We start from the raw sequence: 15,102 nt of genomic DNA on the forward strand, positions 1-15,102 counted from the left end.
ATAAAATCTCTTTTTTCGCATTGTACTTATTGGTTTCTGACTGAATTTGATGACATTAAATAAATGAGACTTAACATCTTATATCTCAAGGCGACGAGCGCAATTATAGTGCCGCTCAGAATTTTTGATTTTTTAAGAATCCTGTGTGGCACTGCATTGTAATGGGCAAGGCATATCAATTTCGATCAGAACGTCCTGCTCGTCTCGTCCCTTACTTTCATAAAAAAAATACAAATTAAGAAGCTAGCTAGCTGATATTGTGTCTGATGGCCGGCCGGCCATAGTATCGCCAAAACAAGCTGGAGTTGATGTTCGCGAAATGATAAGACATAATTATTTAAATAAAAGGGGACATAACCTTATAAAAATCTTATTCATGTATTTGTCATCAGGCTGTTTCAAGATGGACATTCCGAATTCCAATTCTTTGAAGGGTTTTATACTATCGGAATATTGATCGGAATCGATATAAATGTTGATACTTGTGTTATATGTATGTGTTTTACGGTGGTAAGGAGCGGATCTCACACGATCGATTTAACTCAATTATAAGAAGTTCCTTTGTTTACTCAAATTATATTGATAAGAACCTATCCTACATTAATTGCGCAACAATTATAAAGATTTATATATTTCGTTCACGATTTCGTGTTTGTGTGCAGTGCAGATGTAAATTTTGCTCTAATTTCTGAAATGCCTCTAACATTGTATTTTTATTGTGTTCCGATACTGTATGCTAATCTCATTTGTATTGTATTACTTATTTAAAAAAACAACTCTAACCACACTTGCTTGGTTTAATATTAATTTTTATGAGTCGCCATCTTATGATGCTAATACACCGAAAGATAGACCATCATCTGGTCACAGATTACATTATATCATTTAAACTAGCAATTCTTGTGTATATATAGTCTGAATCTCATAAACGGCTCCAACGATTTTCATAAAATTTTGTATACAGGAGTATTCGGGGGCGATAAATCGATCTAGTTAGGTTTCAATTTTAAAAAATGTAGTTTTATCTGTGTTTTAATGAGAAATAGCTACAATAACATTAGAATACAAAGGTAAAATTCGCCACTATATACAAGACTATAATAGCTCAGATGGGACATTGGGTGATCCGGAAAGCAGAAGACCCTGGCTCAAATTAGTTTTTTTTGTTCAAGTTTTGTACATTCTTAAAAATCATCATTATATAAGATCTTGTCATTAAACGGTGATAACAATCTATCCGTAACTAGAGGTACGTTATTGAAAACGGTCGTTAATAATTAAGATAGTGTAATCTTAATAAAAGCCCAAAAAAGATTTGCACAACACTGTTGCACACGTTCATTGAAGGAAACTAGACCATGACGGTATTTACTTTATTATTTACCAACTGAACCTTATCTATACTCGACTTTACCCGCGGCCTTGCCTTGCTGGAAACTAGCTCATTACCTTTAGAGATTTTTTTAGACTTAAAATCGGCACTGACAGTTGCGTCAGTGATAATTGATCACTGGTGTCTTTCGTCAACGTACGCAATAGTGAGACCAATTCAATTAATATTATGTATCGGCGCTGCCACGGACTTCGTCATATCCCAATTTCTGTATGTAATAGAAAGGCATGCGAGTACTCGAGGTAATCATGAACTTTTACGTAACTAGAGTAATTACTGAAAAGAGCAGGAGTATCTATGTACATAAATAAAATTTGAAAACAAAATTTTATGAACGATGCGGAACTCTGAGACACGATCTCTCGCGTTCCGTGCGAGTGCTCTTCCAAGTTCCAACTGAGCTAACGGTTCGAGTGACGTATCGTCATAAAATCTTGTATGCTTTGTTCAGCTCTCAAGTTGTGGCTTCATTTACAGTATCTACTTTACAGTTGATAACCTGCTCAACCCCAATATTTGAATATTAGGAAATTGACTTTTAAAGTAATAACCCTCACTTCTAGGATTAATTCACAAATAAAATTTGAAAACATAATTTTATGAACGATGCGGGACTCGAACCCACGAAGTATTTATGTACTAACAGACTGCAGAATAGTTAAAAAAAAAGTCTTTGTAGTCAAAATATTTTTAAGAATACACTCAACTTTGTTAATTACCGCCCAAATACTAACCAGTATTATGTACGATAGATAATTAATGTTATCTGTGCAGTCGTCGTTTTAAAAATTTTTCGTACTGAAGTAAAAGTAAAAACAATGTCTCTGGTAGTTACTAGTATTAACATACAGGACTAAGTTTATTTGAGTATTTACTAATTTTTGCTTTTTTAGTCTCAAAACGATGATAGTTTAGTAGTATGTATTAATTAATAATTGATGTTACTACCGGATATCGTACATAAACAAAATCCCTTATCCTGAAGATCCTGATAAGAACAATGATGCACACTATGTTAATTTATTAAATTGACACCAATCCTTGACCAGTGTGCAAAGTTTCAAATTAATCCAACGTTCTGGAGGGGTCGAAAACCATGTCCAAAGATTTCGTTACACATTGCATACATAGATACGTTTTTGTCTGCCATGAAGCAGTAATGTGGAAGCAATATTGTTTCGGTCTGAAGGACGCCTTAGCTACTGAAATTACTGGGCAAATGAGACTTACGTCTCAAGGGTCTTTAGGTTTTTTAAGAATCCTGAGCGGCACTGCATTGTAATGGGCAGGGCGTATCAATTACCATAAGCTGAACGTTTTCGTCTCGTTCCTTATTATCATAAAAAAATTATAGTGATACAAGTTGACTTGTATATGTGTATATGTATTTGCTGATATAAAACGTATTACAATAATCATTATATTCGATTGCCGTCTAACCCTATTGCGGAACTGTGGACGGAACAGAATAATATAAAAATCGCAATACAAAAATAGATGTTGATCGTAGACAGGTGAAAAATTTAGGCTTGTATGTATTTTTTAATGTTGTATCATAAAAAAATAAATAATTTATCTAAAAATTAAAAATTAAATATAGGGGTGAACTACCCTTAACATTTATGGGGATGAAAAATAGATGTTGTTCGATCCTCAGACCTATTCAAATGCACACACGATTTCATGAGAATCGGTCAAGCCGTTTCGGAGGAGTTTAACTACAAACACCGCGACACGAGAATTTTATATATTAAATTATCGAGTAGCATAATATTTTAACCAGAAATTGTTGCTATGTTTAAATTGCAATTTGGCTATCCGATAGTATGGAAAAAATGAATTGAACGTCCTATTTTTTTAAAACTTCCCTGTAAACAACATTTCTAGTTCTTCCTTTGGGTTGAAGACTAACTTAACTATCTGATGAACTGACTCAGGAGCACGCCGCATACAACTGGCAATGCGAGAAGCAATCATTTCTGAGATCTATACCGGCTACTTTCAAAATTTGGCCATGTGCTTTATTAATTGTCATCGCGTAGCATAGTTTAACCGGAAATTGCAGACGTTTAAATTGGTAATCCGATGGTATCAAAATAATCCTAGGGATAAAGACTGTTTCTCCTTGGTTGACGCCAGTATAAATGGTGGCTTCCACCACATGTTTATGCAAGGTCTTGACCTGAAGTCTGGTTACATTGCAAAGTTTTGGTGGGTTTTGATTGCGCTTTAAAATAATGGGAGCGCCGACTTTGAGGTTTAAGATGTGAGGTGATATTTCTGGTGGCTCAAGAGTGTGAGGAAAGTCTGCAGGATAATGCACAGCATAATCGACCTCCAATACAGTGTCTAAAGATTCATATTTAATTTGAACAGCGCGAAGCTTTTCTAGCAAAATTTTACTTATACTGTAGTCTGAGTCGTTTCTTGAAGAAAGAATAGCTCTTTCATTCAGCCATGCAGCGAAATTTTCTCCAGATTGAACATAATTGAGGTAAATTCTGTCCGTTAAGCTAGTCAGATCTCTCACAACATCACCAAGATTACTGGGAATCATTATTTTACCTCCCTCCTCTAAAATGTTTTCATCACGAATGTTTAGCAACAAATTGGAGAACTCCTCCGCCTTTGAATCATGTTGAACATAGACACCTAGCTACCCAAAGATCCTTGAAAACCACACTGTGGATGACCGAATCACATCCAGATGGTGGGGATGATATCCTAATTTGTGGCGTGTCGTGCGAAGGTGGAATTTGGCAGCTGCAATCAGGTGAAACAGCTCTTCGGAACACTCCCCGTGATAAATGCGGTAGAAGACACATAATAAAGCGACGTCTCTACGCAACGCCAAGTGATCCAGTCGTTTACAGAGCACTGGGTCCCCGACAATTCGAGCTTCTCTGCGTTACACGCCATCAAATGGATTGAGCTGATACTGGTACCTGTTCTACATGATTAAGTAATAATTTTTTATTTAATAATTTTCTCATCGAAAGGCGTAGGTGTCAAAGGTATTTTATAGGCACCCATACAAATCATACCACTACGGCCGAATTTCATAAGACTTTCATCCAAGATTTCAACCCCAATTTCACCCCCTTAGGAGGGTTTTCGTAAAATATTTTCTTAGCTGGTACTTACGTCCTAAAAAGACCTACCTTCCCAACTTCAAGATAACAATAGTTAACAATAAATACATGTTCCCGTACAAAATTTCGTCCCCTATTTCACCACCCTTAAGGGGAGATTTTCCAAAATAACATATAGGTGTAGACTTTCATTATTTATAGCGAGTAATCTAAATTACGATTTTTACGTCGCTAACTTCAAAAACTGGATTTTTATATAACCTTCCAACACCCATTTCATCTCGTTTGGGAAGGGGGATTTTCATAGGATCCTTTCTTATTACACTTGCCCCCTAGAAAGAACCTACTTTTCAAATTTTACATTTGAATAACTATTATAACAACTTTTCTATACAAACTTTATTCCCCTATTTTGCCACCCTTTAAAGGGGATTTTCCAAAATAACCTATACATTTTTTATTATTTAAAACTAAAAACCTACATGTCGTTTTCCATGTCTCTAACTTCAAAAGCAAAGGACTTTCATACAACCTTTCCCTCCCTTTATCTTTTTTAGGGGTCCTAGTAGTAGTAGGTCCTAGAAAGAACCTACCTTCTAAATTCCAAATTTGCAGGCTTTGTAGTTTCTGAGATTTCGTGATTAGTCAGTGAGTGAGTGGGTGAGTGGTATTTCGCGTTTATATATATAGACTAGCTGATCCGATAGACGCTCTTCTGTCAATAGAAAGAAAATGATTTACGTTTTCGTAAATAATTTTCTTATAATAGGCCATAGCTAAAAAGTATCTATGACCCAGAATAGAGTTTGATTTAAAAACCTGCCAACAACAACAATTTTAAGTTTTAAAATATTTTAATACTTATATAGAATAAAATTAGTTTGATTTGAATAATTAATAATAATAATTTTGTCATTTTGAAAAAAAAGAAAGGTCCGAAGTAAGTATGTTATGAATGTAGAGGACGCACGTAAGGTTTGGAGCGTGTATGCCTCAATGCCTACCCCGACGGGAAAAAGCGTGACTGTATGTAAGTAGTTTGTATTTTCAAGGGAACGAACCGGCTTACCTTAGTCAATACCCAATAATAAAATTTATTTAATTTACAAGAAGTTTTCACTTTAAAATTGTATGTGACCGGTGAAGGTAAGTGCTCAATGGTTTTCACAGTACAATAATTTGTATTACAAAGGTTGAATAAAAGTATTAAGAGAGGAAAATGCGCCCACTGCCAGATATTCTGTTGTCAAAATAAGGTTGACAGATTTTATTTCGTAAGACTTTGCTATTTATATACAAAGGCGTTAAATATATATATAAAAACAATAATAAGTATATCCAATGGTCAGTAAATTTGCTGTATTTAATAAAATAATACTCATCTATTAGGTAAGTAATTTTCAGTAAGTACCTAGTTATTTCTACTGCAGCTGTTACTTTAATAGCCGAGAAGGGAGACGGCAAAATAAATAAGTTTCCTTCGGCCGCTGTGTCGTTTCAATAACTGAGTTCAAAACTATAAACAACGAGTTTGCATTAAAGATTTCTGACAAAACAGAAAATTGCCTATTGTACTAGAGTAGCAGCCTGGCCGTGTCGGTTGCAATCAGGCAAAACAAAGGCGTGTTAATATTATTTATGTGTCACAGACTAAGCCGGCTATGTTTTACCTGTTGCGGAGTTGTATTTCATGATTCCAGTATATTATATATTTTTATCGATGTATTTAACTGTTTTCGTGCAGCAAGCTATACGAATAGCTGAATAAATTGTATTTAAAACATAGCGAATGCAGTTAGAGTACTTAACCCAATAGGTAATATTTGTTTCATAGTCATCGATATTGTTACTGTCCACTGCTGGAACAAGGCCTCCTCCAAAGAGCTCCACGATGATCGGTAATGCGCTGTCCTCATCCAACGTATTCCGGCGATCTTGACCAGATCATCGGTCCACCTTATAGGGGCCTACTGGGTCTTTCGGTACGTGGTCGCCATTCGAGGACTTTACTGCCCCAACGGCCATCTGTCCGGTGAACTATGTGCCCTGCCTACTGCCATGTATGTTTAAGTATATCATCGTCTAGCATATCCATGCCTAGTTTTGCCAACTCCTTAGTATTACATATTAAACTAACTAACACACACATTGACAAATCAATATTGTGCACACATTATCGGTTAGTCAGGTTGTCAGGTCATATTCTAAGTATTGACACACTTTTACAGAAATAATTAATTAGTAAATAATTAATAATTAATCTTGCCGCAAACTAGGCATAGCCTGTAGTATGGGTGCAAGACAACGATAAATTTAATACAATATACTTACTTAAACATACATAAATACATATAAACTTCATGACTCGGATACAAACATCCATATTCATCATATAAATAATTGCACCTACCGGGATTAGTATCCGGAACCTCTAGCTAAGTAGTCAGGGTCGCTAGCCATTCGGCTATATGGCTATATAAGTCTATGGTCTGAACCAAAAATACCTTCTCTCGTTGGAATTTGTCACACCAAAAATTTTAAATATTAACTGATGTAAAACTAATGCATCAATCATCATCACATTTATATAAAAATTACATTCAAATGCACTATGTTCATTCATAACATTCTTGCGATCCGGATGAAGGTACTAACAAAGTTAAGAATCTGTTATAATTAATTAATTATGAGATGTTGAGTTATCAAATGATTAAATTTTAACATCTCTATTGTTTGTTTATTATTTAATAATTATTCTCGCTTTTCCTCCAACTTCCTATCTTCCGATGTAAGTGAGAAACTTTCAAAGTTTGTAATAATTATTATACGTAACTGTACCGGAATCATGTACACATGTAGGTACCTATTTGCCGTGAAATTATTTAGCTTCCGATATATTTTTTTTTCGTATTTTTGTAGACCGAGATTATCCAACAAAGACTAATCTATGTTGAGATATTAAGTGTTTGATTTTTTTCTTAATTTTTAAAATACGCGACATGTAATAGGCGTTATAATCTTTAGCCCTTGGACATTTTTCTTCGAATTCTTTCCTTCACTGCTTTAATCGCATTTTTTATACGAATACTACGTGGACAGCTCGATCTTTTTCTGTCACAACCAGAAAAGTTTTCGTATCAATAAATATCCCGGAATACAAACGTTAAAACCAAGCGGATGAAAAATTTCAATAATTTTATGTTTGACTCTATAACTTCTTTTTGTAATGCTATGACAGCACTTCGATTGTCTGTATCACTCCGTTCATTTTAATATCACAGTAACATTTTTTTAATGGAAAAGAAGGACAAACGGGCGTACGGGTCATCTGGTGTTAGGTGACCACTGCCGTCCAGGAGCGTTGCCGGCCTTTCAGAAACCCATAAGGTACCCACGTCGTATAGTCCCGGAAACACCGCACAGGAAAGCTCATTCCACAGCTTTGTAGTACGTGGAAGAAAGCTCCTTGAAAACCGCACTGTAAAGGACCACCACACATCCAGATGGTGGGGATGATATCCTAACTTGTGGAGTGTCGTGCGAAGCTGGAATTCGGCGGCAGGAATCAGGTTAAACAGCTTTTCGGAACACTCCCGTGATAAATGCGGTAGAAGACACAATGAAGCGACGTCCTCGCAACGCCAAGTGATCCAGCCGTTCACAGAGCACTATAATATACCTATGTATATACCTAATATTTGATTTGGTACAGACTTGAATTAACGCAATGTTTCCACATGCATATGGTGGGGATGATAGTTTGTGCGTTATCCTAAATTAACAATAAAATACGCAAAAAACAGAAAATACTAACAAGAATGTGGGCGGCGGTGATCACTTTAGATGACCCGTACCCTCGTTTGTTCATCTTCCATGAAAAACACAATGGAATATTCATATAAAATGATATGTTCTCTCTCAGTACATATAGTATAGTTTAAATATAATGTATTTTAGAAAAAATATTACTGAATACAAGAAAAGTTGTGATTTTAATTGATTTAATTGAAAACGAAACAATAAATTTTACGTGCCGTGTAAAAGGTTACAGGGCTCCTTGATAGGTCTTGGTATTGGCTAAGCTATCTAAAATTGTATATTATTATAATAAGTAGGTTAAGTAATTTTGTTATCATTTGATTTAATGATAAGTAATTAATATATTTCTCTTCTGTTCTATTCTGTTCCAAATTCAATCGTTCTATTATTGTGTTTTTGTCGTAGCAGTATTTATGGGCAGAGTTATTATAATTACATATAGATTTTGGGATGCATGGGAATTAAAGGAATTCATGGGGTAGAATTTATTATTTTAAGTAATTCCTGTTACCCCGCTCAAGTAGTCAACGATTCCTATAACGTTGTGAGCAACAAATCTTGCAAGGAGAACTAAATTATTAATCTATTTCTTGTGTTACTTGGTATCAAATCCTGCTTTCTAGTAAACAGAGCGCCAGTGGTAGGGCGTTGTGTAACGCACCGGAAGAAACGTGGTACAGTCAGAATAAACATACATTTAATAAGGTCCAATTGTGTCAATGAATAATAATTTATCAAAGAATAAGATACAAATAGCATTAAATTTATTCAATATCGTATCCAAGTGAAATTTAATTCGATCGATGCAATTTAAATTAATATACTACAAATTCCATACGCTAGGTCTGGAATTGGTATTGTTTGCAACCCTAATAATATTTTTATATTAAGCACTTATTCAAAATGTTTCATTTTCATCTCGGAAATGAGTCTAACGATTTTGATGACACGTACACGGCGATTTTTGGGAACGAAAGAACTGTCCAGGGTCTCCTTACTGGTAAAACGCGTACCCAGCTTTTAAGTCAGTCATTTTCTACGAATATTTCTCTTCTATCGCATACAGAACCACATCTTTCACTGTTTTACAGCAGGGCTTACCGGGTAAGTACTTCAGAACCGTTACAAATATATATACAATCAAATTCAAATTCAAATTCAAAAACACTTTATTCATGTAGGTCACAAAAATTACACTTATGAATGTCAAAAAAAAATATATAAATATTGTTTCTTATTCAATTTACCGCTACTTCGTAAAGGGTTGAGCTAATGAGAAGAAGTAGCAAGAAACTCATTGCCACTCTTTTAAGTCAAGATTTACATTTTAGTTGTTTTACAAATAATTTCAATTACAATATATGCATAGTGACGCAACAAAATACTCAAAAGTCAAAAACTGAAAGGCTTACAAGAGTTATTGAGTATAGTAGATGCATCAATCCACACATACCGTAATTAAATAGAGGCATTATGTGAGCATTTCATTAAATAAAATATATAATAACTTTAACTTTAAAGGAAATAATAATAATAAAAAAACACATCAAGCAGACCTCCCGGTAACAAGATCATCCAGCCCCCACGAGTAGCACCCGTTCACGAGCATGACGCACGGCCATCGCCTCCCTCGACCATATTTTAGGGAAGGGAACGACCCGCCCCACGTCGCCGCCACAAGCAGAGGCATTTAAGCGAGCATGACGATACCTGCCACGAGAAATCTACCGAATAACAAAATAATTCAAGTTCATCTACATATTATGCAATACTTACTAAATGCCTCTACTTACAATTTTGTTTCAAATTACATAACTCATGATAATGATTATTAAAATTGATTAAAAAACAGAAACAATATTAATATTTAAATTATATAACTATAATGACATTTATCAAACTAAGACAGACATGTAACAGCCCAGCAGCTCAGTCCCAAGGGTTCTTTAGATCCAGATATTCAGATATTTTATAGTACCCTTTTGTATACAACTTCTTCTTTAGCACTGATTTATATTAATTTAAAGGTTAGTTCTGAATGTCAATAGAGACCTTATTATAAAAACGTATACACAGACCTCTGAATGAAGTTGTGACTTTTTGGAGTCGACTTACATGAACAGCAAGCCTATCCCTATTTCTAGTATTGACATTATGAGTGTCACTAAATTTTTTAAACGAATTTATATTTTTTTTACATAAACAAGGTTTTCATATATGTATTGCGATGTCAAAGTCAAAACTTTTATTTCCTTAAATTTTTCCCTTAGTGACACTCTTGGTCCTAATTTATAGATGGCACGAATAGCTCGCTTCTGCAGTGTGAAAATGGTGTTAACATCGGCAGCATGTCCCCAAAGTAAAATACCGTATGTCATCAGACTATGAAAATAGCTGAAGTAGACCAACCTCGCGGTATTTTCATCCGTAAGTTGCCGAATTTTTTTAACTGCGTATGCTGCAGAACTAAGCTTTTTCGCCAAATTCATAATATGAGGACCCCACTGAAGTTTGGTATCTAAGGTAATCCCTAACAATACGGTTGTATCTACAGGTTTCAACTCATCGTCTTTTACTACAATATTTGTGTCAACCTGTCTAACATTAGGCAGGGAAAATTTCATACATTTGGTTATTTTTTCATTAAGAAGGAGATAGTGAACCATTCCACTACTTTGGAGATAGCATTGTTCACATCATCAAAAACGTAAAGAAGTATCATCTGCAAACAATACTATCTCTTGTTTATTTTGTACAAAGTATGGTAAATCATCTATATATACAAGGAATAGGAATGGCCCAAGAATCGAACCCTGTGGAACGCCCATGGTAATGGGAGATCCAGCTAACCTCTTACTGTTCACTTCAACCATCTGAAACCTGTTGCCCAAATAAGACTTCAGAAGGCCAAGTGCTTCTCCCTTGATACCATAATGATGTAGTTTCCTGATTAAGATTTCATGATGAACACAGCCTTGGATAAATTACAGAAAATACCAACGGCATCCTGACAATTATCCCAGGCTTCAAAAATTTGCTGAATAAGCTCAACACCAGCATCTGTTGTTGAGCGACCCCTTGAAAAATCAAATTGTTTAGTGCTCATTAAATTGTTACCATAAAAATGATTGAGCAATTATTGTAAAATAAGCTTTTCAAATATTTTACTTAGCGTCGGTAGAATAGATATGGGTCTAAAATTTGTGGGGTTACAAGAACTACCGGCTTTGAATAATGGAATGACTACTCTGTTTCATCAAATCAGGAAACACACCATTGTCAACACATAAGTTAAATATGACAACCAAGTATGGAGCAATACAATCAGCTGGATGGAGTGAATTATTTTAACGGATAAGCCATCAAGATCAGCAACCTTTTTCAATTCTACTGATTTAAAGGCTTTCATTACATCATTGTAAGTAACATGAGTGAATTTGAACTCTATTTTACATTCATTTACATTGGACATAATTATAGATTCAGCAAGAGTGGCAGATGACTTTAGGGCCTTGGTGGTGGAAACTGGAATATCAGCAAAAAATCATTCAAAAGCATCCGCAACATCTTGGTCTGTATCCAAGATTTTATCATTTATTTTTAAACTAAAATTTAAGTTACGAGGTTTGTTTCTTCCAGTCTCACTGTTTATTACTTGCCATGTTGATTTTATTTTATCTGAACTATTTTTAATTTTATTACTTATATACATTGATTTTGCTAAGGTACATGAGCGTTTAAATATCTTTGAATAATTTTTTACATTTTCTTTCTGAGTGATTATACAATTTTTCCTCATAAAGTGAGTATAATTTCCTCCTGCTAATATGAATTCGCACCGTTGCCCAATCACTGAAAGACAATGAATTATTTTTCTGTATATACTTTGGCTTAAATATAACAGTATATTCACCTTTGATAACATCAATAACAGAATCATATAGTTCATTTGGGTCCTCATAATAATTTAAATTAGGTAACTTCATTAAAGTATTTGATCTAAAATTATTTAGGCGACTAGTGTTCACAGGTACATATTTAACACTGTACTTAGGTTTACTATAATTTAAATTAAAAGTGGTTAGTAGGCCACAGTGGTATGATTCTAATTACAATTATTTATAATTATTGACTTTGACTGTGGGTATATTGGTAAATATATTATCAAGACAGGTTGATGTAGTCACTGTAAATCTAGTTGGCTCAAAAAATAAATTTACTAGATTATAGCATCGAAATAGGGATATTAGCTTAGTGCTCAGGCCGGATTCAACTAATTAATTGATATTAAAATCTCTACAAAAAAGAATATTTTTATTATTTTTATTACGAATTTTAAATAAAACTTCATCCATATTTTTTTCAAAAATGTCATATGATGCAGCTGGTGGTCTGTATACACTCATTACAACAAGCTGCTCAAGCTCTATACAGGCTATCTCAATAGTTTGTTCAACTGACAGGCTCATAATATCAGAACGTTCTTTATATTTTAAACTGTTATGAATCAGTATTAGAGAGCCTCCGTGTATTGCATTTTGTCTGTTGAACGAACTAGCAACCTGGTGCTTGCCAAAATTAAACATAAGCTGATGACTTTTTAACCAATGTTCTGTTAAACAAAGTATATCAATATCATTATTATTTAAAAACAACTCAATTTCCAAGTGTTTCCCAGACAAGCCCTGAATATTTTGGTGCACCAGGTTAATAAATTTTTTATTATTAAATTTATCTAATACGGGTGTGCTATGCTTTATATTCAAGTTATTATTTTTTGTTGTATTAGATTTCAAATTTCTGTCGGAGTTGTTCTCAGTTGTCTTATAAACTAGTTTAAATGGTTTGGAAAATATTTCACAGTTTTAATACCAAAGGTAACTACTAACCTGCTCAATAGAAGCAGGTGTCTGTCTGTCCACCGAACAGGATAAGTTAATAAAATAATAATTTAGTACATGTGCTAATTGTCGAATACAATATTTAGAAAGATAATAATTTTCTTTAGTCAAATAAAAATACTTTCCAACAAACTTATTGGTGTCGCCAGGACTGTTTCCCCGACGGTTAGTTAGAATCACTAACTTCCATTGGCCACGGCGCTGAAATACTTGCCTTCAACTAGCATCAAACCTTTTATTCCTTTTTTCCGTTGCTCTTGACTGAACGCTTTTTAATTAATCCCCGACCCAATCCAAGCATAATACACTTGACAGGACAGTACATAGACCTCTTGAATAGCTTTCTGCAATTGATGTCCACAAAACCCGCGTTGTGTTTTTCAAAATTATTGACTTAAACTTGCGATCCTATCCACGTTTTGCTCCAGATTCGAATTCTTCTAACATATCCCTAGGGATCATCATTAACATCAACTGAATTGGAGCCGAGCGTCAACAACTTTAGAACGACTAGCTCGCATGAGGTTACCAATATTGTTTTAAGAAATTTAAAATATTTCTACTATGTACTATTAAAAATGTAAGCTAAGCTCTATTATATTATTATGATGTAAGTTATCAACTCATCCAAACATTAAAATTTTGCAGAACGCGCATCTCCCAACAGTCGATGTGCACTTGTTACGAGAACACGCATCATATAATCCTCCTAAATCAAAACTCTATCACAATCAGAATAAAACCGTCAATTTGTGTTAGGAAGTATACTTATATTTATTACTAGCTGACCCGGCAAACGTTGTTTTGCCATATAAATTATTTTTAGAGTTAGACCGTTTCTTGGACATTGCAACATTACTTTATTTTTCTAAAATAAAAGGATTGTCTAAAATAAACAAAATAGCCTAAGTTACTCCTTATTACATCAGCTACCTGCCAATAAAAGTCCCGATAAATCAATCTAGCCATTTCAGAGATAAGCCGGAACAAGCCGACAGACAGACAGACAAAAATTTTAAAAATTTTTATTTTGGTGTATGTTACAAACAGACACTTCAGTTTTATTTATACGCAAGACGACTTATACATGACATCTTTGCCGACTGTACGCCATTAATCAGCCGGTATGAAGAATCCACGGTAATTGTTACAAAACAAAACAATATATGTGAAACTGCCACGCCTAGTCCGGTACCCCATCAGAGGAAGATGCGTATCAAATACGCAACAATAAGTAATAACAGAACCCTCACAGCCAAGCTCTTTTACATTCATGATTTAATGAACAATTACAGAATAAGGGAAATCTTATTCGTAAAAAAATTGGTTTGTGGAGAGTCGATTTTTCGATGTTTAAGTATTTAAATTATATTTATTCAAAAAAAAAAGCCTTTGCTTCATCCATACTAAGGAGGGTCCGTAGCAACTACGTAAGTAGGTACTGACTAGGAGCCGATCTAATTAACAGATATGTTTTATTTATTTATTTTTATGAAAATAGGGGACGAGACGAGCAGGACGTTCAGTTGATGGTAACTGATAGGCCTTGCTCATTACAATGCAGTGCATGCCGCTCAGGATTCTTGAAAAACCCATAAATTCTGAGCGGCACTACAATACGCGCTCGTCACCTTGAGACAAGATGTTAAGTCTCATTTGCTCAGTAATTTCACAAGCTACTTCCCCCTTCAGGCCGGAACACAATAATGCTTACACATTACTGCTTCACGGCAGAACTAGGCGCCGTTGTGGTACCCATAATATAGCCGACATCCTGTGCAAAGGAGCCTCACACTGATATGTTTGAAGCGTTTAAGCAAAAAAAGCAATAATGGCCAAGTATATCTCAATCCATCGCTCTCGTTGGCATAACAATGAAAGTTAGAGATAGAGAAAT

The sequence above is a fragment of the Leptidea sinapis genome, chromosome 28 (genome assembly GCF_905404315.1).
Source record: "Leptidea sinapis chromosome 28, ilLepSina1.1, whole genome shotgun sequence".
Taxonomy (NCBI): Eukaryota; Metazoa; Arthropoda; class Insecta; order Lepidoptera; family Pieridae; genus Leptidea; species Leptidea sinapis.